Source organism: Myotis lucifugus, unplaced genomic scaffold, assembly GCF_000147115.1.
Source record: "Myotis lucifugus unplaced genomic scaffold, Myoluc2.0 scaffold_514, whole genome shotgun sequence".
NCBI lineage: Eukaryota > Metazoa > Chordata > Mammalia > Chiroptera > Vespertilionidae > Myotis > Myotis lucifugus.
Genome location: NW_005871562.1, coordinates 342,902 through 351,017, shown reverse-complemented (window position 1 = coordinate 351,017; position 8,116 = coordinate 342,902).

Genomic DNA, 8,116 nt, shown 5'->3' with positions numbered 1-8,116 from the left:
ACACACACACACACACACATGAGTTCTGTGACACTATAATAGATAGAATATATAAATATATAACTATATTTCTATCTCTCTCTCTATATATATCTATCTGACCTGTAAACTATCCCAATAGTAGTACTTTTCTAAGACTAACAAGATCACCCTGAGGTATATACCTAAAAGGAAAAGGAGACAGATTCATATTGATCCAAAGTATAGTCCATGAAAAAGTTGTTAACCTCCGCATCTAACAGCAACTTCAAAATATACAAAGTAAAACCAATAGAAATGTAAGGAGAAACTGGTAAAGATAACATAAAAAACAAGATTAAATGTGCAAAAATGAGTAGCAATATATAATAGCATAATCATTAATTATAATTATACTAGGAGCCCAGCGCACAAAATCACACAGCCCCGCCCACCCACGCCGGTCTTTGGTCGTTAGGGCCACAGGCCTTTTATGATATAGATAATTATTAAAATACTAGAGGCCCGATGCACGAAATTCGTGCAAGAGTAGGCCTTCCTTACCCCAGCTGCTGGCACTGGCTTCCCTCTGGCCCTCCGGGGCCCGGGACCCACGCTTCCCTCGCAGCCCCGGCTTCATCTCGAAGGAGGTCTGGTCTAATTAGCATATTATGCTTTTATTAATATAGATAATATATATATATATAGCTAAAAGATATGTATAAAATTTGGTATTCAACAGAGACAATTCACTATTTGTAGGAACATTTAAAAAATTAGAACACCTGCTGCTGGATTATACATCTATTCAGATTTTCTATTTCTTCATGAGTCAATTTTGGTAGCTGTGTCTTTCTAGAATTCTGTCCATTTCATCTATTTTATCTAATTTTGTTGGCATGTAATTGTTCATAATATTCCCTTATAATTATTTGTATTCTTTAAGGTCAGTAGTAGTGTCATCTCTTTTGCTCCTGATTTTAGTAATTTGAGACTTTTCTCTCTTTTTCTTGGGCAGTCTAGCTAAAGGTTTGTCACATTTAAAAAAATATTTTTTTATTGATTTCAGAGACAAAGGGAGAGGGAGAGAGAGAGAAAAATATCAATGATGAGAGAGAATCATTGATTGGCTGCCTCCTGCACACCCACATTGGGAATTGAGCCCACAACCTGAGCATGTAACCTGACCAGGAATCGAACTGTGACCTCCTGGTTCATAGGTCGATGCTCAACCACTGAGCCATGCTGGCCAGGCAGTTTGTCAATTTTTACTGATCTTATCAAAAAGCCAACTTTTGTTTTTATTGAATTTTTTCTATTTTTTAATTTTCTATTTCATTTATTTCTGCTCTAACATTATTTCCTTTCTTCTGCCAGCTTTGGACTTAGTTATGTCTTCATTTTCCAGAGTCTTAAGGTGAAAGGTTAGGTTATTGACTTGACATCTTTCTTTAAAAAAAGAGATATGTTTATATTGACGTTTATAGCCATGCATTTTCCTCTAAGCATCACGTTTGCTATACCTCATAAGTTTTGGTATGTTCTATTTTCATAGTCATTTATCTCAAAATATTCTCTATTTTCCCATGTGATTTCTTTCTTTCTTTTTTTTTACCCATTGGTGTATTTGGGAGCATGTTGTTTAACTTTCACATATTAATGTATTTCCCAAATTTCTGTCTGTTATTGATTTCTAGCTTCATGTGGTTGGAGAACAGACTTCTTATGACTTAAATCCTTTTAAATTTATGAGACTTGTTTTATGGCCTAACATGTGGTCTGCCCTGGAAAATATTCCATGTGCACTTGAGAAGAATGTATATTCTTCTATTGTTGGGTTGAGTGTTTTATAGATGTCTGTTAGGTCTGGTTGATTTATAGTGCTATTCAAGTCTCCGTTTTCCACACTGATCTTCTGTCTAAGTCTATCCATTGTTAAAGGTGGGCTGTTCCAGGCTTCAACTATTACTGTGGGACTATTTATTTCTTCCTTCAAATTCTGTCACTTTTTGCTACATGTATTTTGGGGCTCTGTTGTTAAGTGCATATGTGATTATAATTATGTCTTCTTGATGGATTGACTCTTTTATCATCATAAAATGTCTGTCTTTGGCTCTAGTAATAATTTTTGTCATAATGTCCGTTTGGTCGAATATTAGTAGAGCAACTCGAAAAAGATGTATTTTTTTAAAACTATTTTTCCTTTCAATTTGTTTATGTCTTTGAATCTCAAGGATTTTTTTTTTAGGTAGCATAGAACATATTTTTTTAAAAAAAAAATCCATTCTGCTGATTTCTGCTTTTCGATTGGAGTGTTTAATCCATTTCCATTAATATAATTACTAATATAATTACTAATTAATATAATTACCATCTTTTTGTTTTCTACAGGTCTCACGTTGATTTTGTTTCTCTGTTCCTCTATTACTGCCTTATTTTGTGTTAGACGTTTTCTAGTACACCTTTTAGTTTTCTTGGCATTCATATATAGAGTTATTTATTTTAATTTTATTCATCATGTCTTAATTTCTACTTCATTTTTGAAGTATAGAAAGAATAAGGACACAGAGAGACTGGAGAAGAGATGAACAAGGGCCTTGGTGGCAAAAAAAAAAAAAAGGTTCGAATCCAGTGTGCATCACCACGAACTGTGACCTCAGACGAGTTCCTTGACCAATTAAAACTTTTTTTTAAAATATATTTTATTGATTTTTTACAGATAGGAAGGGAGAGAGATAGAGAGTTAGAAACATCGATGAGAAAGAAACATCGATCAGCTCCCTCCTGCACATCCCCTACTGGGGATGTGCCCGCAACCCAGGTACATGCCCTTGACTGGAATCGAACCTGGGACCCCTCAGTCTGCAGGCCGACGCTCTATCGGCTGAGCCAAACCAGTCTCGGCGACCAATTAAAACTTTGTTCCCCAAGTAAAATGGAAACGCCAAGGACAGCTCTCTCCCGGGCTTGATCCGAGGGTCGAGTGAGATAATGTCTGGAAGTGCTGAGCGGAGTACTCCCTGGAGACTGACCCAGCGAGGTTGGCAACTGGTTTGGAAAATTCTAAGAGCAATTTCAGAAGATTCGCCGTGACCTTCATGACGAAATTACACATGTTGTGGGGGAGGGACAGAGAGGAGAAGGCAGGGGGAGGGTAGCGAAAACCTGTTTACTTCCCAGCAGATTGGGATAACAGGCCATGTCCGTGTTGAGCTTCCTGCTGTTCAGGACACCTGCCTTCGGGAACCGGCTGGGCTGTGTGGCTCAGTGGTTGGGCATCGACCTATGAACCAGGAGTTCAATTTCTGGTCAGGGCACATGCCCTCTTGGGGTCCCCAGTGGGGAGTACACAGCATATCAATGATTCTTTCTCATCACTGATGTTTCTATCTCCCACTCCCTCTCCCTTCTTCTCTGATATATATTTTAAATACACACACACACACACACACACACACACACGTATTTTTTTTTATTGATTTCTGAGAGGAAGGGAAAGGGAGAGAGAGATAGAAACATCAATGATGAGAGAGCATCATTGATGAGCTGCCTCCTTCACCCTCCACACTGGGGATCGGGCCTGCAACCAGACATGTGCCCTGACCAGGAATCGAACCGTGACCTCCTGGTTCATAGGTCGATACTCAACCACTGAGCCACTCTGGCCGGGCTGTTTTCTTTTTCTTTTAAAGGAGCCTTTTAAAATGAGCCCTCACTGCCAAAACCGGTTTGGCTCAGTGGATAGAGCATCGGCCTGCGGACTCAAGGGTCCCGGGTTCGATTCCGGTCAAGGGCATGTACCTGGGTTGCGGGCACATCCCCAGTGGGAGATGTGCAGGAGGCAGCTGATTGATGTTTCTCTCGCATCGATGTTTCTAACTCTCTATCTCTCTCTCCCTTCCTCTCTGTAAAAAAATCAATAAAATATATTTTAAAAAAAATAAAATAAAATGAGCCCTCAGGCTGCTTGAGACCCTGAGGTGTCACCTTCCGGTGGAATTCTCCATCACACCCGGGGCTCAGTGGGAAGAAGGGTGGGGTGGGGAAAGGAGGAAACATCTGAAACAGGGAGGCATTTTCAGAGCCCCAGTCATGGAGCTGGAGTTGGGGCTCTGCCCTGTACCAGAATAGATGCCACTCTCAGGTTGCCATGGAAAAGGGTGACCCAGATGTTATGACTCAGGACAAGAGTGGAGGGTGAATAAACTGTTAGAATCAATGTTTTCCTAGGCCTGTTTCCAAGCTACACCTTGTTGCTAGAATATTGAGTATTCAGGGCGATTCACGTTTGGCAATGCACGGGCACATGCATATCAGCCGTGGGTGTTCTTGTCAGTTGCACATGTGAATTGGACACAGACTATGTCACTCATTGAATTCTGATCATGGGCAGCCTGATACTGGAGGTGCCGTGTGCTCCGTGTGCCCCGAATGCTAGGAGAGGTTGCAGGCTGGTGAGGAGGGCTCCAGCGTTTGGGGCTCCTCCTGACTTGGCCCCATTGGGAATGGGGGAGGGGAGGAGGTGGGGCACTTGAAGAGTTATCTGTGTTTTTACCTATTAGGGAAGCAAGCATGAATGAATAAGGCCATCTACTGTGTCAGAGAGTAGGCAAATCGGGCCCTCCCAGCAGAAGTCAGGGAAATGCAAATTGAGAGAATAATATCAGATTGGTGAAAGTTGAAAGGACGGTGACATCTATTGCTGGTGGGGATGTGGGAAGAAGAGTAATGTCATAATTGATAGTGGAAATGTGATTTGTCACAGCGCTGTTAAAGCTCACCACTCAATGAGATATCAGATGAACCCCCTGAAGTTGAAATGGACCTTCATCGTGTTTTATTTTCTCCAAAGTGAGGATATGGAAGTAGCACTATTCTGTTCCAAACCTTGCCTCCTTCAACAGGCTTATGGGCATTCCAAATCACTTGCAAATACTCAGTTTTGAACCAAACAGCTCAGGTATGTGTGCCCAGTTACAAACAGACACAGCCGTTAGCCCTGTGTTCAAAAGTCTAAACTCAAACGTGACTGATCACTTTGAAGGATCATGCACATTCTTGTCAGCATCTCCTGGTGAGGGAAGCAGCCACACAAGAGAAAAACTAACCATGAAGCTGGGCGTTAACTTACCTTCGGTGCTCTGTCTATAAATTTGTGACTGAATACAGCTGTACACATGTTCTATTACAATGTTTGTATTTTAAAAATATATTTTTATTGATTTCAGAGAGGAAGGGAAAAGGGTAGAGAAATAGAAACATCAATGATGAGAGAGAATCATTGGTCAGCTGCCTCCTGCATGCCCCCCACTGGGGATCGAGCCCACAACCAAGGTACATGCCCTTGGCCGGAATTGAACCTGGGACCCTTCAGTCTGCAGGCCGATGCTCTATCCACTGAGCCAAACTGGCTAGGGCTACAATGTGTTTCATAGTAGGGACTGTTAAAGGTGAAGTCACTGACTAGCCTGCCAGTTCTACCACCTAAACAGCTTAAAATCTTGCCTTGGTCTCCATCTACACCCCCCACCCCAAGCTTTAGTCCAGGGAACAAAGTTTCTGTAACCAGGTTGAGCTAGGTGGACACAGGTTAGCAGGATGCTGGTCCCACTGAAGTCCTCTGTGACCCCAGACTTGCCTTTCTCCTTCTTTACAGCTCTGATTCTCTTTCAGGGTCCATGGAAACTAGTATTAGGGGCATTTTTATACCCAACTAGTGGCCCGGTACACAGATTTGTGCACATTGAAAGGAAATTAATTAGCAGAAATATTTTAATATCGCTATTCACCCTTTCTCTATAATAGAAGTGTCAACCAAATTCACGATCGACAATGACAGATCGAAACACGCGCGTGGGATTGCCACCAGTGAGAGCTTTATAGGTATCGCGCATGCACGAGTCAACGTTTATTTTTAAATTGCCAGTGTGTGTCATATGTACCGGCCGGTCGGTCGGCCAGTCAGACGGATGTATGGTCGGTCACTTAGCCTTTTATATATATAGATACTCAGACAAAAGGGCCACTGACCACAAAATACCTGTAGCTACTCGAATACCTACAATACAGATATATTGGTGGGTGGCTATGAACTTCAAAAGTGAACTACTTATTTGTAGTCAACTAGGGCCGTGGTCGGCAAACCGCGGCTCTCGAGCCACATGCGGCTCTTTGGCCCCTTGAGTGTGGCTCTTCCACAAATACCACGTGCGGGCGCGCACGTACAGTGTGATTGAAACTTCGTGGCCCATGCGCAGAAGTCGGTATTTTGTGGAAGAGCCACACTCAAGGGGTCAAAGAGCCGCATGTGGCTCGCGAGCCGCGGTTTGCCGAGCCGCAGTTTGCCGACCACTGAACTAGGGCATTAAAATCCTACAAAACTATTGGGTGCTGGTGGGGAAGTGACTGGCAGGGTTCCAGGGTGTGGAGTACCTAGCTCTTCTCCCTTCTCACACTTACAACAGACGTGGACAGAGAGAACAGACCCTACTTTAAAAACTCTAAAACGCCACCTCCAATCTCCCTCTTTAGCAGCCGGCAGGGAACCCGTGTCCAATGCTTCCACACAGAGTTCTCATTCTCAGAACCCCCTTCTGTCCCCTCCCCATCAAAATGGCCACTGGGAGGAAGGGACGAGAAACCTGGCGAGCCCCAGTGGGAATTAGGGTCTTCCTCAGACCTCGAGACACAAATGAATGATGTGGTCGCCGACCTGCCCTTGTTGAACAGTGTTCCCGGGACCATCTGTGGGATAGAGTTCCATTCTCCCGCCCCTTTGCCTGGAACCAATGTACATCCTGACGGAGGGCAGAGAGATTTCCCTCCGAATAAACTGTTTCCCCTAAAGCAGCGGTTCTCAACCTGTGGGTCGCCAACCTGTGGGTCGCGAGCCCCTTGGGGGTCAAACGACCCTTTCACAGGGGTCGCCTAAGGCCGTCGGAAAACACATCTATAATTACATATTGTTTTTGTGATTAATCACTAGGCTTTCATTATGTTCAATTTGTAACAATGAAAGTACATCCTGCAATCAGATATTTACATGACGATTCATAACAGCAGCAAAATGACAGTGATGAAGTATCAACGAAAATAATTTTATGGTTGGGGGTCACCACAACATGAGGAACTGTATTAAAGGGTCGCGGCATCAGGAAGGTTGAGAACCACTGCCCTAAAGAGATTGGCCGAGGGGTGGGATTTTGGCTGGTGAGTCAGAAAGTGTGGCCTGCTCTCCCTGGAACACCATTTCCTAACGAGGCAGCCTCGGGCAGACCACTTAACCTCTCTGAGCATCAACTTCCTAAACTGAAATCAGGATGATAAACTCAAATCCCCCCTGCGTCCCTAGGCTGGCTTCTGCTGGCGATAGCACACGCAAACGGGTAAACGGGCCTTGAGATCTGTCAAACGCTAGTTGTTACTACTGAAGGGTGACAGCTCCCCTCACCCCGTCCTGTGATTTTAAACACATCATACAAACCCGCCTTTTCTCCAAAGAAAGAGCCCGCTTGCATCACAGGGCTGCCAGCTGCCAGACAGCAATGCCGAGATGGCCCAGCAGGTGTCAGCAGAGAACCGACTTTTGGTCCTCGGTGGGCTCCTCATGGGATGGAGGGGATGCTGGCAAGGGCAGGGCTGTGGCCACAGAAAGAGACGCCGCCTGTGAGTCTGCCACACCTAGGAGATCAGAAAAAGGAAAAGGACTAAATCAAGTGACTTTGGACCTTGTGGTCTTGTCACACTGTTGTTTGCCTTTCTTACCCCATATCAAAGTCTATCTTCCCAAAACTCAGGAACTCAGTATACTAATAGTTCTGGAATACTAACGTCTCCAGGAAAAGGAAGTGGTAGCCTACTTAGTGTAATCCAAAGGGTGTGTGTGGGGATGGGGGAGATAGTAGGGGGAGTCTCTAGAATCCTAAACTACAATATCTGACATCCACAAGGCACAGAATCCCACATCTACCAGGAAACCCGAGCACTGGGCCCAGCATTCATTCAGCTGGCGGAGTGACCGGCAGAATATAGGCGGATGCCAAGATGGCCGAATATCTCTCATATCCTCACAGGGCTGCGTGTGCTGTCTCTTTCTCCTCCTCACTGTGGAGATAAAATTGCTTCCATCTCTCTCTTGGAAACCAGAAAGTACCATATT